The following is a 15,794-nucleotide window of genomic DNA, read 5'->3' as shown; positions in this document are numbered from 1 at the left end:
ACAATATTTGGTCGTACTATGTCTGTATTTAGTAGCTGCTTTGTATTGTCGATAATGACTTAAGTAGGATAATCAATTTCAAAGGGGTGCAGGTAATCTTAAAGAACATCCTACACGTCCATGAAGTACGTTTGATACTGTGAATCTGCGTATGTACACGTGAAGTGCGGCACGATTAGCGCAGGTAATCGAAAACGCGCCGCTCGTATTTTGTAGTATTCGAATGAAACCCTTCGGTATAACTGGCAGTGGTTTGAGCACTTTTAAAAATTTTATCAGTTGCAAGAGCTTTTACAAATACAACGATAACATATCTCGCATTGACCGAAAATGATATTTTTCGATAAATTACGGTATCAGTTAATTTTATGTTACCTAATGTTGATCTCCTAGTACCGTGACGGGCATTTTCATTCGAACTCAACTTGTCCTTAGTGTCAATAGGTAACACCGTACCCCATGTCCACTACAGTGGCCTTTCGAACGAAACAAATCGCTGTAGGCCACCCGTGCAACGGCTAGACAGCGCAGTTAGATACTAGGTGAAAATATATACCAGGGACGGTCAACAGGCACGGTAGGCCATTTTCCTACCAACTACGAGCGAACTAGGCCTTTATATGTGAGTTCGGAGATTAAAAAAACTTTCTATTCAAAGCTCCAAGGAGACATTTGGTTTAGCCGTCGCTTTTTTTATGTACCATAGAGCAATAGTAGAGTGACAAAGACGGTAGAATGTCAGCATTTCTTAAACCTGTCTAGCCTTCGTTTCTCATTATGAGTCGACAGCTGATACACAATAAGGGGTACACAAACCCTTTCTTATAGATCACAAGTGTCATCAACTTTAAAGGATAATATTGTATGAATACGTTTATTGATCCGAGGATTATAAATGTTCAGTTTTTTGTATAAATGTTCAGCTCTGGTAATACGAGGGGTTCGAAAACAATTTTTGCTTGGATCTCGGCGTTAGCGGTAGAATGTCAGCATTTTAGCAATGATTACAGCAGTAATTACAAGTATCTATAACATCGTCCAAATGAATGTTTGTGCTAACTTATTTTTAATAGCAACTTTTCTGCTCGCGTCCGCCTAATCAACCGCGTTATCGTTGACGCTAAGCGACCCGAGGGCACGGTCATCAAGTCGCAAGGCAAGCGTACCTACGCTTGAACCTATATTTGTACCGTGTCAGCGAAGGGGTTAGTGAAGATTTCCGTGAACTAATAATGCGTAAGCAAATGCCAGCAAACATACCTAAAGATTACTATCTGTTACGAAACTAATACAAAAACTACAATTGCCATTATATAGGAATGAATCATTGTCTTTAATTAATTCTACTGTGGCCTAGGTAATTAGCTCAAGCACCGGCCTTATTGTGCCAGGACTCCGATCAGGTCTATTGATAGCAACTCATTTTGAAATCTTCTACGTAGATGCTCGCGGTATGCTATAGGCAAATGGTTGTCGAGACAACTCCGCTTTTACTCAAAGCAGCTAAAAAACAGCGAGAACTAGTAATAACTAGTATAAACACAGAGTTATCCAATTTGAAGTATTAGCGAAGCGAATTGGTTCATAGTCGCAGGCTCGGGGTCTCGATCGAAGTTGTTATAAAAGCCTATGAATCTCATAGAATTGTCCGAGTCTACAAAACTTCTGCTACTTAACTGTATATTAAGGTGTCTAGGTCGCCGACGTCACTATCATTAGCTATCTTGGACGGAGGAAGATTGGACTTCAAGCAACGGTTTCCAGTTTCCAGAGGGATCGCACAAAGTCCTAGCGTAAAACTGTCCTAAAAATATGCTATGTCATTATGATGAGACAGATATTAAATTTGTGGCTTTCAACTACAGACCACGAATGGGGCTTCTGGGACAAGGGCTAATAAGCATTTGCTCTTTTCACGTGACTATACACTTGTTATATACGTTCAGTTAAATGATATTCACAATAGATATGGGCCTAATGGACGTGGACTTCACATAGAGAAATTAAGCTTTTTATATTCAATAACGATGACCTGACATGATCTTGGAAAGAGTTTTGTCCTTCACCAATAATTGGTGGTCCACCCGATGAACCAACTAATGATGATTGAACCTCAACCGATAGATGTTACTAACGTTAAGTACAATATTATAGAAGCCAACTTACTTTTCGTTTGAGAAAATTGATTGAGATATTGCAGTGACTCAAATAAACCTGTCCCCTATTTTTCTTTTTCATTGAAAGCCTATCGATAGACTAAAAATCATGCAGGCCTTACATTAGAGACCGAAACAGCACTCTAGATGTATTTCTGCTCTCATTATGCACATTCTTTTCTCTATAATACGCTACTGTTAATCGTCTTTACACTATAGTAGCTACGTGTCCTTCAGTACCTTAGAAAAGTTAATTACCGTTTCCTTTTGTTTATTATGTTACGTCCAACATGGGTCTAGATAGAACCTTTATTTGTAAAAGAAGCGAACATGAGACGAAACAAAGGCATTATTTAGAATGTATTAATTAAAGACGGTACGTAAATAGGCCGCCTTGATGAGATCACACACAGCACATCCTCCACGTATATTACAATTCAATTTTGCATGATACATTTGTTCAAGAGATCAGCTCTATACTTTAGTAAACATTAATCAGTAAAATTAATTTTCGATTTTACGTTCGATAATTGCTGCTTCCAACAACGATAATAGGCGCCAATAATGTAGATTAGCCCTCCAATGACATCGACCATGTTGTAATAGTTTTTAGGATTTTTTTGCTCAAAAAAATGATCAAGCCCTATTTATTTTCAGCTCGAATGTCTTGTGTTTATTTGTATTTCACTATCGTCCCACTCTTATCGTCCCACGTTGGTCTTTGATACCATTAGTCCCCAAAAAAGTATCGTTACTGTATTATATATAGTTCTTTGAAGTAGTGCTGTTACGGGAACGATGTCTAGATCGTCCACTAGAACCTATGTGTGTGTACGTATATTATCGGAATATGGCTGCCTGACCACTATATCGTCACCGTTACGTCAGCTACTTTTAGTCTCCCTCCCCAATGTCTCTTAGCCGAAACTGTAGCTCTCGCGTCTGCAATTGTTGCCTATGAGGTTGACTGTGAGTTGCTTTTTGGGTAGATATGTGTCAGGTGCATCGCTGCGCCGGCTGAAGGTGGCTCAAGTAGGGATGCTTGAGCACGGGTCGAAATACGGAGTTCCGCGTTGTTTTGCTTGCTGTTGCAGCGGCAACTCTAGCGATATTGTTGGCTGATCTACGATAAAAAACGAAAGGGCTTTATACCTCGAACATGAAGAAATCTTCGGGAGGTTGGCGGGAGGGGGTAGAGGTTAATCTCTTCCACTAGCCTGCCTATTCTGGATCGCTGGACGGCTACGGAGTGCCACTAAAGTAGCCCGGTCTATTCTCATAACCCTTTATCCGTTTTGGCCAGGACGTAAGACGACACGAGAACGACGTGGAGTCAACGTAAGCTGGAAGTGTAAATAAGGCAATTGTTTTCACTTAGCCGTGAGACTGAGTAAGGAGAAGAAAGCGTGAGATACCCCGCCGCCCCTATTGCTCTTCAGATGCGACAATATACCGAAGATATTTAGCTTACAGCTAGGGATATAATCAACAGCAAAAATAGCTGAAGGTCGATGACGCCAAAGGCCACACAGCTTGCACACTGGGATTGCTGGTGAGGAAGAGAAAGACTAGTGGAAAGGCGGAATCGTAGTACGATGCCTACGATGTAACCATCAATCATTCTCCACTTCTCAAGATTGGTTCAATTGAGTAAAAGAGTTTTTTTAAAAAAATTGCATTGCTTCCCTTTTCAACAGGCGACACCTAAGCAGCATGGGAAAGAATCATTTTTCTTATTAAGTGTTAGTTGTTTTTCAAAATGGACCACATAAATTCCTTCATTGCTCCCCGTCACATAATGAATTGCCCGCCATTTCATAAGTACTTGCGCTGAAATTTACGGAATTTGTCCCGTACGGGGAGCAAGCTCTACTCGTATTTTTCGGCGGAATCTTTTGAATTATAAATAATAAAGCAATAGGAATGCAGGTAGTCAATGCTATCTTAAATTACATTTAAATATTTAGTCTTTCTGCGTAGTTCTGAAACGGTTCTAAGTTTTGATGGGAAAAGCCTCTTTTCTCAGTCAACACCTTCTACGCTGTACGTAAGTTGTTACATCCTTGTTAGGAGCTTATGTAAATAATGCGTCTGTTTCTGACAAGATATAATAGGTGCTGACCGATGTAGAGGAGGCCATACACTACATCCTACGGTCCTATGCCAATTCTGGACCCATCGTTTTGTGCATCGTGACAATTATCTGCGATTAGAGTTCACCGAGCCGCATCTAAACTGGCACAGGCTTTATCGACCGAACCCACCATAAACAACAACCGTTTTCGTTGTTATCCTTTTCCAAATCTCTCTGCGATTTCGATGCCCGTACTTTGTATGTTGTAGCATACATATTTGTTGAGAACTAGCGTCTACGTATGTACTCACGCCAGCTAGCGAGCTGTCACTTCTGTGTTACCTTGCGCCTCAAGCTGTTAATAGGTTTAAAAACGAGACTGCATTGCAAAAAATCCTTGTTTCCCTAAACGACTTCCATACGGCATTAAGGTTTGCTTGTAGGACAAAGCCATATTGATTAAAGGAATCAAACAACTACCTTTCCTCTCTCCATCAACCAAAGAGCGACCATACAGTGGCGAAAAGTACGGGCCGCTTGTTTGCGATCGCGGCCACGCCATATCCGGATCAATCAGACGTCCGTCGGTTCCTTGACTGATCCAGCTTCACTCTTCTGCGTGCACTGCTTGTCCAGAAAATCGAGCTTACACTTTCAGTCCAAATGTCGTCAATAGTCTCTATTCGATGGCGCAAACCTGGTCAGGCCTTAGGCTCAGGCACTGGATAAGTGCCCGTATATATAGGGGGCCGTGTCGCTTCAAACGTTGGCGCAACGCCAACTGCGCGTCGGGCTAGTAATAGTGATTGCAGTGCTCGCGTCTTGAGCGTGTGGGACATTTCATGTTTGGCTCAGATCGACTTAAGCCTAACTCGATTCGCCTGGTTTTGTGACTCCATGAAAAAGGCGCCTGGGTGGCGCCAGCCTCGCCTAGACTAAATGGCCTTCGAAGAACGACCTTCATTTGGACGGCTGTCCGTTGGAGGCGACAGCGACTGCGGCGGCAACCAACGACGCGGGGCCAATAGCAGTAGAGTCGCTTGTTTCACACAATCCTCTTTTCATGGATGGTCAGAGGGGACCGAAAACGTCCGCAAAGTAAGACCGCAGAGGAGCAGTGGTAGTGGCCTGAAAGAGGAAGCCGGCTTTGCCAGCTCTGCGACGACTGCTATTCTGCTGTTCTTTCCTCTAGCCCTCCAGAACATTTTTCGTCCTGCTGGCAACACTGCAGCAGACGTACATCGTAGATGGGAAAACATTTGCTTCTCCGGCGAACGAGGCTGCTTGGACTATCGATGATGAAGGAGATGAAAAAAGATACCGACAACACGGCCAGCTCGTCGCTAACCGATCATGACAAGCCGAAACTAGACGTTTTTCGGAGACAGCGGTCATATCAGCGGATAGGCTGCTAATAGTGAGACTAAGCTCAAATAGACAGTAACGTATAAGAACGTTTAGCAAGCGCAGACGATTATCTGGAGGTAATAAGAATGCTACTTTACGACGATGCGGTTCCGCGCAAGCGAATATGGTCACGGGTATGTCACTGTAAATGTCAACACAGTCACCTCCATATTTCATCATAATTTATTACATAAGTATTGAATATTATTAGATAATCAAGAAATGAGCTAAAAAAAAAGTTATGAAATTAACTATCAAATGAATCGAGACAAAGACTAACTACATGTATTAAAAGGATGGCATGGCAATTAAGGTTTTGATAAAAAAAAACCTATGTAAAACTGGTTATGACTGCTGTAATTAGTAACTTTATCACATAGGACAGGAAGCATATTGTCGGCAGGTTATGCGGAGCAGTTGTAGCTACCACAACTATAACTATAAAGGTCGGATCCTTTCATCGCCCCATAGATGTTTGATATAAACTATGCCTTCTCTAGCCAACAGGTTACAGGACGCTCTTAATACTCAAGGCGGCTTTTACTTCCAATAGTGTGCCAAAATGAATGAAAGCGTATGGTTACCCTCCTTCAGATTCGTCCGCTCACATGCTATTACTGCCGGCTTCATGGAAGGATATGCTGACGCTATGGGGATTTAAAATAAATTTTGTCCTAGACTACTTTATTACGTCCAGCCACCGTTTTTTACGTTAGTCACCGACCAATTGACGGTACGATTTTAGCTTTAGATTTAAATTAGATTTAATTAATTATTTCAATGTATTGTTTGCATATACAGCATGAACTTACTTTGAGTGATTTAACCGAAATTGCATTCTTTGTAGCTAGAGTATTATATCAGTGATACTAGCGGCTCAGAATACATTTGAAAGAATCATTTTTTATAAACGTGTTCCCGCTTGGCCCTTTATTTCCGTAGCGAGTTTCCATTTGGAGCTACCACCAAATCATCTCAAATTCGGTTGTGGTTACTAAGTTGGTTCTTATCGATATACAAAAACTATGGCTAGCAACACCCTCATCTTATTTTCTACATTTGCCCCTGTCATAATAAGCTCGCACATCATCTGGCGTTCCTCCAATGAGCTATGTTAGTTGCGCCTTTAGAGATTAGGTCTCTTGAGGTAAAACACAATAAATGTGTCATTTGTGTGTTTTGGCCTTTTCCGAATTTATCTTTGGTTTTTCAGTCTCTTTCTCATTTGACTACGGCGTGATATCGACCGATTTATCTCCTGCACTACGGAAAAGGTACTGTTGCATAAATGCTCGAACGCGACTGCAAGTGTCCAGGCAGCTAAGATCTAATGATAATTTTTTCGCATTCACTGAACATACTTCTTTTGCACTACCGGCAAAATCATATATATAAATGTACCTGCGACAAATAAGCAGAGGAAGCTGGTTCTTCCTATTGAGGTTGCTCACTCTGTCACATGTAACTGTGTGAGCGTGTGCGTACGTAGCTATCAGCATTCTTCATTCTCATCACTGTTATACCTTATTCGTTTCCTTGCACTCGCACTGACTTTTGTGCGGTCGCGGTACTCCGGCGGAGTCTTTAATTCTTCTTGGTGGTCATCTGACTCATCACCGTTAGTATTTATCGAAATAAGGGCGCGCTTGGGGTTGGCGGAAAAGTGACGCTTAAAGCACGGCCAGCTGAAGTTGGCTTCCCCCGTAGGCTGTGAGCTTGGCGGAATGGGCACGACGGAGAGGACGGACGTCTGATGCTGAGAGGCTACATTTATTTTCAAACAAGGAGGATCAACGGATTTAGCTTAAGTCTTCCTTCGCTTACCTGCCTCCGCTTTGCACGCACGCTCCTGTTTTTTTCCGACTAACACCACCAGTTTCTTTGTCATCGTTTTCAACGTCCATCCCTTCTTATTTCTGGCCGCTCTGCAGCTGTCACCATCTCTTACTCTACAATTTCCTCTTAAATTTGCGTTCCCTTTATTTTGCGTAGAGATAGAGAGGGAGAAAGAAAAAAACAACCTTTTTTGCGTCCAACACAGCGAATCCACAATTTCCGGAAGCTGTAGCAATCGTTACGGATTTCGGACGGACTGCTTTCGAAGTCACTTCGAGCTGACTGAGTTTCTCGTACTCCAAAATACCGCAATCCGTGCCGCTCTTGCTTCGTTCTGCCCGCTCTGAGGCCATCCTGAGGTACCTAGGCAAGACGGCTCGTCAGTCTGGTCCGCCGCTATAACTGCTGTCCCAGCTTGACTAATCCACAGACTTGCCCCGGGCGTTTTCTTCTCCCTCTTTCAGTCTTGCTATGCCGTCAGTCTAGTCTGCTTGCCTGCCTGCACTTTCCTGGTCTCTAGTTTTTTTTCCGGTCCCTACCTCGCCCTAACACTCTATAAACTTCTTGGCCCGTTCTGATCTCGTTCGCTTCACATCATTCCACTATCTCCGTCAGCGCCAGTGCTGCTGCCTGCTGCATTTTGCCCCCGCCGCACGAAGACTATTCGATGCCCGTCGCAATTCACTCCCTAGAATATATACCCGGAAGTGCATACTGGCTGCAGCATCAAGTTACCTAGCTGAGGGTACACCCATCTTGAAACAGCACGGTGACGCTGTGCGCCGTCGTGTCTTATACTGTTATACCTTTTTGTCTTCCCTTCGACGACTCGATTAATCCCCATCCATGTGAGCTCCCGCGGAGCCACAAGCGTCCGAAAGGGAAGCCCGTTGCTCGAAAGAACAAGAGCAGTGACGGTCTCTCACTCATGCTGTCCCTAGTTAAGGTGTCCTGCTTATCGTAACATATATATCCATACGTCGACCAAAAAAAAGCTATTAGGCCGCTTAGCTATTCACTGCCGCGAGACAATCTGCTATCACATCATTTTTCAGTCCTAGTATCATTTGAGTTCTTCGCGTCGGCTTTCGGCGCAGCAAAGCCATCACGCTGATGCAAGCACAACAAGTTCTACATTGTAATCCTGCACTTGAGTGAGACGAAAGCCCTTTCCCATATTCCAGAGGCTGACATTTTAATTTCTCATTTCTTCTTTTCCAGTCCAGTCCAGTTCTTTATAACGTTCCCTTATGATATTTCAATGTCCTGGTCTGCGTCGCTGAACTTTATTTCCAGTTTCAGCTGCCGCTGCTATTGTCGCCCGACCGGACGAGCCAGTTAAACGTGTTCTGTCGACTCGCTGGCTTTCTCTATTCCAAACTTGGCCTTTCAACAGGCGCCCTCTACATATTGTCCCTCACTATTCAGCGACTTTGGTTCAATGATTCGTCTTTATCGGTTATAGAACGTTCGTTATAATCCACAACTAAATAGTGCAGAGCCAGATAGAGGGAGATGTTCTGCTATGGGAAACGCTGCTACGCCCTGGATGATTTCTTTTTCTCAACCTTCTGCTATTTATTTGTTTTTGTTAGACCCATGTAGCACTGACGTAGCGAACCGGATTAGCTGGTTGCTTCAGGCCAAATGAGCTCACGGAATCGACTAAGAGGAGCAGCAATAGAAACAACAAGGACAAAACAGTGATGGATAACGCAAAACAAACACACACATACATACGTGTATGTGTGTGACCAGACACCTCAACCTCAGCAATGGTGCAAGTAGACGTAGTGGAACTTATTAGGTATCTGCCCAAGACGCCCGTGAACACAAAAACACAGTTCGACCCAGAACGTAGAAATGCAAAATGAACAGAGAAAAACAGATAGCTAGTCATAGATTCATGGTTTATGGACTCGATGGTCGACTAGATGATCGCTAGAGACCCAGATATGTCTCGTTTAATTAATTCGTTTGCCACTGTATCGGATGATGCCCCTTATTGCTATTTTGCCATCTAACTTGGTCTGCTTGGGTTAACTCGGTCTACAAGTCGAACCACACGCACTTATACTAAGTAAATGGAGCAAAGATGAGGATTGAAGATAGGAAGAACATTTGCAGATAATAAGTTATACGAATAAACGAAGACTCTATTGCTAATCGGTATTTTTCTACGCCTGTGTCCGCTTAAGCGACTAGAACTTACCATCGGCTTTAACAAAACAAGCTTTTTGTTCGCTACTTGGAGAATGGGGATAAACGTTTTTAAACACGATTTAAACGATTCCTATGTAAATAAGCCTACGCTTATCGAAATCAAGTCGACAAAAAACAATGTAACATTATGGAACAATATAATTTCGTTGTATCGTAGAGGTTGCGTAGGATAAGTTCTTTATATATTTTGGCTATGGCTGGTTACCATAACGGATAGGTACGACTACGTTCTCTAATATCTTTGTACCAGACGAACTCCATCATCATTATAAATTTCCCTAGCCGCTTGAAGTCGAGCGTACTCAACGCTCCCAGTCTTCATAGGGCTTTCGAACAATCCGAAAAAGACTTCCATCGAGCAAAATAGGAAATCGGCAATGCGGGTCCTTTTATATCTTTTGAACGTCGTAGCAATTCATCCGTAAGGAACGTCCGTGGCGGTAAATGTAGCAATATTTTAGTTAAATAGCTATTTTCATTGAGACGCAGCTCAGATATGAACCAGTTGGAGTGTGGATCATTTATCCCAAGTACCCTTTATTTAATACAATAGTACGTCTCTATACCATTGTGAATAAGGTTAAATTTACTAATTCATTTTCCTTTTTTTATCTACAGTCCAGAAACAACTACGTTGAATCGTGGCAAAAAAATCTCTTGGTAGAATAAAAGTTGATTTATTACTACGGTCTTCAATATTATGGCTTACTGCTTGAGCTCGCATCGTAATTGAGTCCCGATTTACTAAAACTCTGGAAGTGCGTTTATGCGATTAGACCCAACTGATAGTAACTTTAAATAGAGCTCTAAGCGCCGGATCTGACCGGATCAACGATTGCTATCGTATAGGACGGAAAAGGGCTTTTGGGCACGTTGATCTACGCGACGCGGGTCCGGTGGACTCGATGTATAGCCGAGTGTGCGTGCAAGATGAAATAGCTGATCCATATGGCTGTTACAAGGGACTATGTCTACACAAATAGAACCAATAATTCAAAATAAACTAGTAATGGGGCAAGTATTAGACCGGCAATAGGACGAGCAGAAAGATTACTAAATCAGCGGTGAACTACGTAATGGCAAATTTGATTGATGACGCGAAAAGCCTTCTCTGTTTCTGACCAGACAGATCTCTATAGTTACTAGTATTTGTTATGTCTTGGTGAACACTTTGGGTTTTCCTGTGAACCTCGCTATTTCACATGTATAATACACTTAGGGACTAAGTAACATGCCATTGGGAACGGGCAAGCCCGTCCGAGTCTTGACATACGAGCATATAAGTTCCTGTACACACTCACGCAGCGCTGACACGGGAACACACGATATGGCGGAAGACCTAACCATTGAATCAGCTATTTTCGGGCGCCTGAACTTAGCTGACACAATTGCTGTTGTCCAGTACACATCGTGACAACCCATTCTCAGTATTCGGCAACAAACGACAAATACCAGCGGTAAGTCACTTCAGTAACAAATATCATTACCTGTGAGGACGCACCTATGCGAACACTGTTCCGTCTAGTCTGACGTAAGGTGTCACTGAGATCACCAGTGGCCTGACATCATATCCTAATGACTTTAACACGTTTCCAACGATCTCACCGCCACCCCTCTACTTCTTTCGTAAACCCTATACAAACTGTATGTTAAACCAATTTGGGTACTTCATAGCGAAACGGCCCAGCAGGCAGTTAAAGTAGTAAACACCTTGAAATCCATCGGACCCTTCATCGTTACGTTAAATACTCCTGGCACAAATATGGCCCTTTTTTTTACGCAAGCGTCCGCCTTGCCTTGATGTGTCTTCAGTTTCCCTTTTTTTAGACTTACTATAAATATAAGCACGGCAGGACATGAAGTATTTAGTGGAAGCGCCGCTTCTATTGCTGCTACTGCGATCTTATGGTCTCTTCGTTGCCATTGATTTTCTCTGGCTTTCATTATTTTGCTTCCTCTCTGCCTGTTTTTCTCTGCTGTTCTTCTCTGTTCAACGTTCGTCGTCGACGCAAGAAGCACGGATCTCTGCTATCCTTGTCCTGAGCTTAGCCTGCCACATCCTCGCCTCGACAAAAGCAGTAGGAGGAGTCCTAGCTCGAACTAGTCCTAACGTCCTGGAGTGAGATCTTGCTTGCGCTCTATCTTGTTCCATATCATTGCTATGGTTCTATCGTGTCCCTTCTTGGCCTTGTTAGGTTCTTTTCGACTTGCTCCTTGCTACTGTTTCCGTGTGGGAAAGGATCTTCCAGCGGCTTTACGAGCCAAGTGCGTTAGATCTTTTTCTTCACATTGATGTTCACTCGTATTGCGCATCGAGCAACGGACAGCTGTGGCAATGGTGGCGCTGCCCCCGCGACTGCTGCCGCGTATTATAACGACTCTACCATAAAGGCGTTTTCCCACGGCTGCCGTAGCCTACACTATGCCTTGTTCCCGGCGAATTTCCTCTCGTCGCATTGGAGTCTTTGACGTTCCAGCTGCTGGCGGTTTTGTTTCTTTCATGTAGCCTAAATAAATGCTCGTTAGAAATAAGACTGACTACACTCCCTAGAGGGATGGACGGTTCCGCGTTGCTGCTGGCTAGTGAGTTCCTCTTATCGTACTCAGCATCGTCTCAAGAAACAAGCAAACGAACGAACGTGCTGACGGGGCGAAAAGGGGGAGCGGACGAGATGCTGCTGTGGGCAGGGAAGAGCATTCGAGAGAAGTCTCACCGAATTAGCCTGTTCCTTGCAGAACTGCCGCACTACGGCCAGCGAATCCGACGAAAAAAATGCAGAAAAGAAGGAGGAAGCTCCGGGAGTATCTGATGTTGCTAGGCCCCAACTAACCATAGGACAGCCCACGTCTCTGCATGTCTATGGCTTCTCGTTCAGTAGTCAAGACGGGGTCCTCGCAAGGCTCAAACGTTGTACGGACGGCAGCTACTACAAAAGGGAGATCGTTTGAAAATCTTACTCCGACGAGAAAAGAATGAACAGGAAAATAGCTGCAGTTGAAGCTAAGGAATTCTAGAGCTTGGTTATCGTTTGAAATGCACTTCTATACCGTAGATGTGGGTTTTCACATATGTGTTGTACCAGAATTCGATTTCATGGTACATATTGGGTTCGAACGAAAGTCAATACGTTTTGTCTACCTTATGTGGGCTAGAGAGAGCTAAGGTTCTCCTGCTAGACTGTGTGAACTGATATAGAATATACCTACTCGCGAACCTGATATACAACACAATGTGTGTGTGTGTGCGCGCGTGCGTATCTATGCTTCTGTGTATGTGCGTACGTCAAACATGATGAAGAGGACGTACATAGCGAGAACGAGAGGCTAGTATATAAGTAATTACGAGAATGTAGAAAGACAGAAACAGAGACAAGCATGGATTATTCCGCTAGGGTTTGGCGCCGACTATATATACGGACAAAAGGTGAAAATAACGGATTGAGGATTACGTTCACACGTTAAGGAACGTATTGCTAATCTCTTGTGGTTTAATGAGGCATCACTAGCCCAAGCTTGCATCGACAAAAAAGTATGATATTAATCAATAATAATACGAACTTATCTAGACCAAGTGGGAACGACGTACTTAGACATACGGCCAACTATTTTACCGTTTCGAGGATTGTTCTGGCACCGTTATTCAGCTGACTGTACAGATGAAGGATGAAAGGTACGCCCCTCATTTGGTATTCTCATATGAAGCGCTGGAAGATGTGTCTTGCACTCTGTCAAGCAGGTGTGTGGCTTTGACCAAAATATGTTCTTAATATAATAAAGATATAAAACGCGTATTTCTTTATACAACTCAGATAATCATTTCTTATCTCTGTCTTTTTGACGTAACCTATTGTATTGTACACGTTTTAAAATTCACTCATATGGAGCATGCTTGTCGTACATGGTCACACATTTGAGCCGTACGTACACAAACAATCAAACGACTCTTCAGTCTCATAAGATGCCTTCCCTTTTATTATTCAGATAGGAGTCCCGCATATATTTGTATTGCCGGGGTCATTGATACCTGTGTGATTAGAAGACTTCTCAGTGGTCCATATACACAATGTAACCGTGATTTATTTGGTTATTTCCGCGAACGCGTTCCGCCTTCCAAGCGAAGAGTATCTTGATAGCAGCAAAATCGATAGATATAAACGGCCTTGCAATATCTTCCCTTAAATCGCTTTTTTTGAAAACCACAACTCCTGTCCCACCTTCTCTTCCTCCAGCCGCGGCTTCTAAGTATACCCCATCCACAGAGCGGCGGTAAAGTTTTTAAAAAAATAAACGAGCCATAGTCTATAGTAGCGGCAGTCTGCAACGGACTACAATGCTTGCTGGTTTTAGACAGATAGGCAACTTGCAATTAGCTGTTGTAAGAAAAGGACTAGTTATTCTGATAAATGAAAAGTAGCGAAGTAGTTGTGGTCGTTAAAAGTTTCCCCAGGTGCTGCTTAATTTTGGGCTTTTTTCTTCCGAGTTCTAGGGACGGGTAGAAGACGGTTCCATGCGTCGCCGACCATTGCTTGCTGGGATCGGCAGGTTTGATTCCTTTTCGTTTGACCCATTGACGCCAGCGTATGTCTGCCGGATCATCAAAGAAAGCGACCCCATGAGTCCTATATAGTCGTGAACGTGATAAGCCCACAAGCCGCATATGTCACGCGAAACGAGAGACGGGGAAATTTACGGTTGCGTCTTTGAAAAATCACTGCGAATTGAAATCTCGAATCGCAGCGGTTTCGTAGTGATGAAGACATTCTCTCAGAATACTTTACTCAAAAGTGCCCGCTGTATATAAAAAAGAAAAACTCTATGGCAGCTGTCAGACTAGAGATAAATAATAAGCGTCGTTAGTGGTGCATCAATTCGTACCGTAGACGGGTCCTGATTTTTTTATTTTATCTTCATTCGGCGTTGAAATGCAAACCTAGTTATGATACGATATGGATCGGTGACAGTGACGAAGAGCAATCAAGGGTTTCAAAGGAACGCTGAATAAAAACATTTACGCATTTCACTGCAAATATAGGTACACATATATCAATATATTTAATGCTGCAAAAATTTTACAGCTTCCACTGTTGATCACCAGCTAACAACTGGACGATCAGCGTCCACGTTTGACGCTTTATGTTACCTCTGTACCACAATTTAATTAGCTAGTGATCGATGCTTGCCTATGGTTCCTATAAATATGCTGGAGTTACACAGACAACAAAGTAACTCGCGCTCTACTTTGTTTCCTCGTTTTCTCTCAATATGCAAAGCCCGTCGCTCTGTGGAAATTTTTTGTTCACTAAAAGCCAGTCATTCGTTTGCGTCATAGTCCGCTTGCCCGGAACACCGTTATACTGCACTTCTACTGTCAAAATACCTATGATTAGGGCGCGTCTGGACTCGTCGCGTGTGTTTGTTCGTAAAGGCAGTAAGAACAAATCGCAGTTGTTTATTTCCATCACAAACGAACGACTGTGCTTACGCATTAGCGAGCAGGCACATGTTGGTACTGACGGATCGTTTCGCATCCGTCGAACCGCCGCCCAACGGGAGTTCTTTAGAAGTGCTCCAGCAAGGACAGAATAGGACGGCTGGACTCTAGCATATTCTAGGGATACAGTATGTACCTACCGGTAGCATAACATAGCCAAGCTAATCAATGTTTGAATTTGTTTCCACAAAAGAATTATTTTGATTGCTCTATCTCCCTAAAGAAACGGAAACTAACAACCGTATAGTAACTGGCATTGGTAGGAAGCTTGTGTTCCTCTACCCTCTATATGAAATATCACGATTATATGAGAGAGTGTTCTTGACTTAATATTAAAATAACAATATTATCTTCGAGTTTCGACGAAGTAGTCTTGCTTAGGAAATTTCGTACACTATGCGTTACTCCTAACGCTACGCCAACTTTGTCCAAACTAATAACTTACATTATTACTAAAACTTAGTGATCTTAGCTGTTTTAGTCCGCCGTTAAAGCATTCCATCAGATGGCTGGCTTCGAAACGAACGCTCGTTTCGGCGCTCGGATTCGAACCCAGGCCACCGCGTATTCGTTAAGTTTAGCAGGCAAACATGCTAGGCTATCACCA

At 43.1% G+C, this 15,794-nt stretch overlaps 1 protein-coding gene and 1 long non-coding RNA gene across 3 annotated transcripts in view; one reads left to right on the top strand and one right to left on the bottom strand.

Annotated features, from left to right (window-relative positions):
• Window positions 1-15,794, bottom strand: part of trol (terribly reduced optic lobes) — a 236,070-nt gene that overhangs the window by 178,123 nt on the left and 42,153 nt on the right. The window lies entirely within an intron of this gene.
• Window positions 1-15,794, top strand: part of LOC147752095 (uncharacterized) — a 50,044-nt gene that overhangs the window by 121 nt on the left and 34,129 nt on the right. The gene's annotated exons all lie outside the window — the stretch shown is intronic.

Source organism: Varroa jacobsoni, unplaced genomic scaffold (assembly GCF_002532875.2).
Source record: "Varroa jacobsoni isolate VJ856 unplaced genomic scaffold, vjacob_1.0 contig00062, whole genome shotgun sequence".
NCBI classification, from domain to species: Eukaryota; Metazoa; Arthropoda; class Arachnida; order Mesostigmata; family Varroidae; genus Varroa; species Varroa jacobsoni.
Note: the sequence above shows the minus strand (reverse complement) of the source record. Positions and strands in the feature narration are given on the sequence as shown.